This window comes from Scophthalmus maximus, chromosome 19, assembly GCF_022379125.1.
Source record: "Scophthalmus maximus strain ysfricsl-2021 chromosome 19, ASM2237912v1, whole genome shotgun sequence".
Classification (NCBI taxonomy): Eukaryota; Metazoa; Chordata; class Actinopteri; order Pleuronectiformes; family Scophthalmidae; genus Scophthalmus; species Scophthalmus maximus.
Genome location: NC_061533.1, coordinates 13,819,402 through 13,825,222, shown reverse-complemented (window position 1 = coordinate 13,825,222; position 5,821 = coordinate 13,819,402). Strand labels below are relative to the sequence as shown.

General features: G+C 41.7%; 1 long non-coding RNA gene across 1 annotated transcript; it reads right to left on the bottom strand.

The window, feature by feature from the left end:
* Positions 1-4,252: 4,252 nt before the first annotated feature.
* LOC118313988 lies at positions 4,253-5,253 on the bottom strand. Its single transcript, XR_004794551.1, has 2 exons — positions 5,046-5,253; positions 4,253-4,888 (listed from the first exon to the last, which is right to left on the bottom strand). It is a non-coding gene; the product is annotated as an uncharacterized LOC118313988 (long non-coding RNA).
* Between the last annotated feature and the right edge of the window lie 568 nt (positions 5,254-5,821).

Here is a 5,821-nt window from a genome sequence, read left to right as displayed (position 1 = left end):
ATAATAGGTCTAATTAATTGAGACAGATTTGTAAAGCATGTTATATCAAGATATAAAGTATCAGTGAAATGAGACTTGCAGGAGATAGAAAGGAAGCTGAGGAAAGTTAAATTTCATGCATTTTTTGGATTCTTTTTTTCACAGTTGAATATGCATATTATTACTTATTATAATTTATTCCAGAAGAAATGACAAAAGGACACAAGCTTTTGATCGCGATCGACTTTCTCCCAGATTCTTCCGAAAGCTTGTGTGTGTGCACAAATCGAAGAAACGCACAAAGCAAGAACACACAAGAACATGTTCACACGTCACATGCAAATCTAATTGATGACTTACTCAGATGGAACCTCGGGCGGTGAACCAAATTTTTGAACACATGATTTATCCTGCTTTTCCTCAAGGCCCGAGTATTGAGAAACATTCAGACACCCTTGTGTCTGTACATGTTTGTGTGGATGACTGTGGAGCAGCACAGCGCCTGTGTGTGTGTGTGTGCGCGTGTGCACGTGTGTGACTCTTGCTGTTTACCGCTTTCTAAAGTTAATGCTTTCCTCCAGTTGCTCACCAAATTCTCAGAATCACAACAGCTAAAATACATAAAACAGTAGTCAAGAGCCTTGAAAACGACAGCCTAGGTGATGTTTCTCTAATCTCAGGCATGCAGGTTTGACAAGAGTGGGACCCACACTCAGGAAATGTAATGTTTAATTTCTCATTAACATTATATCAGTGCCAAAAAAATGCAGTAAGTCTTGGATACACTTTCTCCTCCATAACAACAAGCAAAAATAAAATGCAAATTAGATGCAGTATTCAACACAAGAATCTCCCTGAAGAGTGCAGAGACCAGAATGAACACATCCAGCCTTCAAGACAATGCAAAGTCTTTGCACAACATTATTTTCAATATACATTCACGTCCATCACTGTTCATCACATTAACAGAACCTCGAGTGTAACCTTTGTGCTGCTGGGGGAATTTCATTGACATTTCCACGCTTCAATTCTAAATTTCTGATTCACTGGATGATCATAATTTACATAAAAGTACCTCCAAGCTCGCTTTTTTGATCTCTCCTTTCTTCCTCTGACGTGGTTTTTTGAATTTGACCTGATTTCTCGTGCAGGGGTTTTGGGACACACCAACACCCCACCTCTCACCCCACCAACCTCCAGGCAATGCACCTGCGTACAACTCTGACACACAGACATGCAGATACACACACAGAAAAATGTGTGCATAGACAGATGCATAAACTGTGTGTTTACAGTCTGTAACAGCCAACCTCACTGTGTCAAACCCAGTGTTTGGGCAGTATGCAGCCACTGACAGCCGTCATCAGGAGGTCTCCCATTAGGTCTTATGACAGCAAAACACCACGGACACCTGGGTAGTCGCACACACACTCTAAACACCGTGTGGAAACCGCTGAGAGACGCACAGCAGGATTGATCTTCCTCAGTGCTATTGATTAGCCTACCCCCGACTCAGACGAGAAGACACCAGCTGTGTCAAGCCGTTTACTTCCCAAAGTGCTCCGTCTCCTGCATGGAAGATGAAAATAATGACGCTGCGAGCGTCTTCTCTCAGAGAAATTCTGCCGGCTGCAAAAGGGCAGGAAGTCCACTGGGGAACAGTTACCTCAGATGAAGGTCGCTCCAAGCCATTTGAAAGTGTGTGTGCTCGTGTGTGTGTGTGTGTGTGTAATACACTGTTTGAAACTACTCTTGCAATGTGAATGTAAATTTGCTATGTTCTAATCTTTAGGGAAGAACGTAACCAACAGTATTTCCTACATGTTTGGCTTTCTGTAATTTTGCATTCGACGTGCACACACACACACTGAAGAAAGTTGTGAGTTATATCACTGGGGGACTTATCTGATTTATACTAGACGTCTTTTGATTAAGAAAAAGAACAAATAAAAAAACAACATAGTCTGGTGATAAAAGTAAAACAGTTTGAAAGAAACAGAGATGGCAAAAATAGGAATCATAAAATGCTGAATATAGAATAAAAAACGGTATTTTTGTTCAGTCAATAGTGTAAGGGGATAATTGCCTTCATCACATTGCTAATCTTACACTTTTTAACTTAGACATTTTGAGTTTGTTTGATGTTTAACCAGGAGTTTGATGGAGGCTTGATATCAGTTTGAGCTCAGCAGAGAAACTGGGGTCGAGCTGAGCGCGGCGGCTGGAGGCTCTAAGCGTCTACCAAAAGGGTGAAATCCAATTCCCAGTAACTCGAAACGTGTCCTATTTTCATGTTGTTTGATCCAAGTCGACTTGTTGAATGTGGCTCAGCCTGCACATTTAGGAATCAACTGTCTGAAGTTGTAAAGTGCGCGGACGCTGCTGTTCAGGAAAATGTCTGGACATGCATGTCTGAAAGCAGCTATAGTGTCTTTAAATACAGTAGTTGTGAACTTTATATGGATGATGTGGAGCTGTTTAAAGGCACATTTCACATGACTAGGTTGAGTAATGACAGTCAAATGTAATGTAACCAATTGATTGCATATGCATATTGGGTATAACTTTTTTTATCCAATAAGTTGTTTCTAACTCCTAACTGTACAATTGCTTTGCCTTTCTATTCCTGCCTATTAATCGTCTATTTTATAGAAATGCTTTATACAATCCCATTTATAGAAACTTTAAAACCACAAATTGCCAGTATATACATATCTGCAGCTCTGGTCCCTGTGAACCAGTTTGGGAGAAACTGTACATAGAGTAAACATATAGATTTCTGTTTTGAGCCTGTACAGTAAATCCTGTTTGTTCACCTGGGACCTTGCGAGTGTTATCATGTTGGTATACATGACAACCTGAAATCATCTCAGCATGTGACTCTTTGAAATGAAAATGAGTGGATATGAAAAAACTTGGAAATCCATAAATATGACAAACATCACATGACTAGCATCCACATGATGTCTTTGAACTGTCTGATGTGTACTTGTTGTGTGGTGCCTGAAGTTCCATTTGCACATTTTCAACATGTGAAGTTCAGGTGGTTTTTCTTTTTCTTTAGGTGACACTTCCTGCCTGGCACCCGAGCTCCTCGAACATCCCTCTGATCTGACAGGCTGCTGTTTGGGTTCAAGACATCCGGCAGTCTCCTTCCTCTCCAACTCAAAATGTCTCTCTCCTGCTCTGCCCCCTTTTTTCCCTCTTTGGCCCCTCTGTATTTTTGACAAGCTGGCACACTCAAAGGGCATTGTCAAAATGTCAAACTTTATAAAATATAGATATAGAAAAAGATGCACAGACGTTGAGGGAAATGGGGGAGAAGATGAATGGGAGGAATATAAGAGAAGTGTAAAAAAAAAAAAGAGAGAAGACAGAGTGAGAGAGTGAGGAAAGAGATATGAGCTCTCTGTGGTAAAAGACAATAAAGTGTGAAAGGTTCTTCCTTTGTTTGATGTCCTCCCCTCGGGGTCTATGTGACAGAGACTGCAGCAGAGCCAGAGTTAAAAGAGGAAAAAATGACAGGAGTCATTTCTCTTATTTTCTCTCAAATGGCCCTTCAGGAAGATGGTAGCGTGTGTATCTGTGTGTGTGTGTGTGTGTGTGTGTGTGTGTTTGTGTTTGTGTTTGTTTGTGTGTGTGTGTGTGTGTGTGTGTGTGTGTGTGTGTGTGTGTGTGTGTGTGTGTGTGTGTGTGTGTGTGTGTGTGTGTGTGTGTGTTTCAGAGAGTGGACGAGAGAAAGGGGAGAACAAGACGCAAAAGAGAGGTAGAGAGGGAGCCGCCGTTGGGGTCTAATAAATCAGGCCTGCATTGAACAGGAGGGTCCTGAAGGATCTTGTGTGGGAAGACAGGTGTCCATAGCGTTCTGGGGCAGAGGTTATGGTCAGACCTACCAGTCATTCATACAACACACACACACGCACACACGCACACACACACACACACACATTGACACGGGCAGGGTTAAAATTATCCAGGGACAAAACCGGTTTCCTCCCCTTATACCTCATTACCATGTCACAGCTTTCGGCTTCATATTTGGTTTCGTTTCAAATGTGAAATGCTGCTGTGATCAAATAATGAGAGCAAAAGGCAATGCGAGCCGCTTTTGTAAACAGTTTACCATTGATTGTTCTGCCGCTTATTGTGTTTCACTGTGGGGTTTTTTTCTTTTCCGTTTATAAAAAAGTGAGGCTGGCACCTCGGCGTACTGTGGCGGTGGCTCCCCTACAACATTTGCATAATAATAATTTGTTGGCTGCAGTCATGGAAATGAAATAAAATATTGTTCTTTTATTCTGCAGCACGCAGCAATATTCTGCAAAGACATCCAGTTATTGCACTTGACAAATATGAATTAAAGACAGGTTTGAGCTGGAATGGAAGCCTCTCACCTCACTCTGCTTCTCTGCCGTTTGAGAGGGAATGTCGTAGTGTAATCATCCATTTTTCCCAACTTCTTTGCCACAATTAATACATGATTCATGATTTGAAAAAGTAGACGACGTCCTCTGCTAATAACAACATGGAATGGATTAAATCAATGACACCAGACCAAAGCGACTTTGACGTCTAAATAACAACTCAAACATTTGGAGTCCGCTGTTCACATGATGCATCTACTGATGTGAAACATGCCCAACACAAACAAATAGATCTCAGACTTGTTTTCAAATGGAAAACGAACTGTATTAGTGCTTTTTTAGTCTTATCAACATTCATCCAGTCATACATTCATTCATGCGGCGCCTTTTCCATCACACACCTCCTTGACCTTTCACACACACTGCCTACAGCGTTGTCAGGGGCAATTTGGGGTTCAGTGTCTTTCCCGGGGATGCTGCGACATGTGGACTGGAGGGCCCGGGGAATTGCACCACCGACCTTTTGCCTGGGCCACAGCTGCCACCTATCAAATCAGGGAAAGGTTGATTTGCATAAAGTTTGAAAGGATTAGGAAATAATCTCAAAGAAATCAGAAAAAAAATAATCAGTCCACAGTTAGATACACTCTTTATAAATGGCAAGTAAAACAAAATACTCCAGCGCAACAGCGTAGGACTTACAGGAATAACAGGAGCTGGTTAAAACTCTGCTCCAGAAACTACACAAATCATCGAGCGTGGTGTCCAACAGCTGCACCGGACATTTGCCAAAGAGCACCTTGTGACGCCATCGTGTCACTGGGAAGAATCATTCGTAGACTGGTCAAACTAAGTATTCGGAAGAAGCACATGCAGCACTATGTGCAGTGTATCCTTCAGGGTGGCCGTTCGCCTGCTGACGCTCAGTAGAAGTGATGCAGCAGGATGATGTCCCCAAACATCAAAGGATATTTAATACAGAATGACTTCAAAGAAAGAAGAGCGGTGGAGAGATGCTGTGAAACCACCTCGAGAGGGCCGTTCACACCACGCATCCTCAGAATATGTCTGATGTGAAGCCTTTCTGTGGGAACAAATAGTCCAGAATTCCTCCTGGACGTTGATCAGGTCTGATCCACAGCTACAGAAAACAGGTTATTGAGGTTAATGCTGCCAAAAGAGCTTTTTCCACCAACAATGTGAATGTTTAATGACTATGTTCCATAAAGATACTAAACATTATAATCTCATTCTTGTTACTGTCTTAAGCACGTTTTGTTTGTCTATTCTTTAGACTTTGATGAAAATCAGATCAGATTTTATGACAGATCACATTAAACGAGGCCATTCGAAAAGGATTCACATACTTTTTTGTGCCTCTGTATGTACATTTGTGTCGATCGATAGTTTAGTTGTTGTAATATACACAGGAGGTCCTGAGAAATTGAGCTGTATATTTGTTTCTGGGATAAAACCAG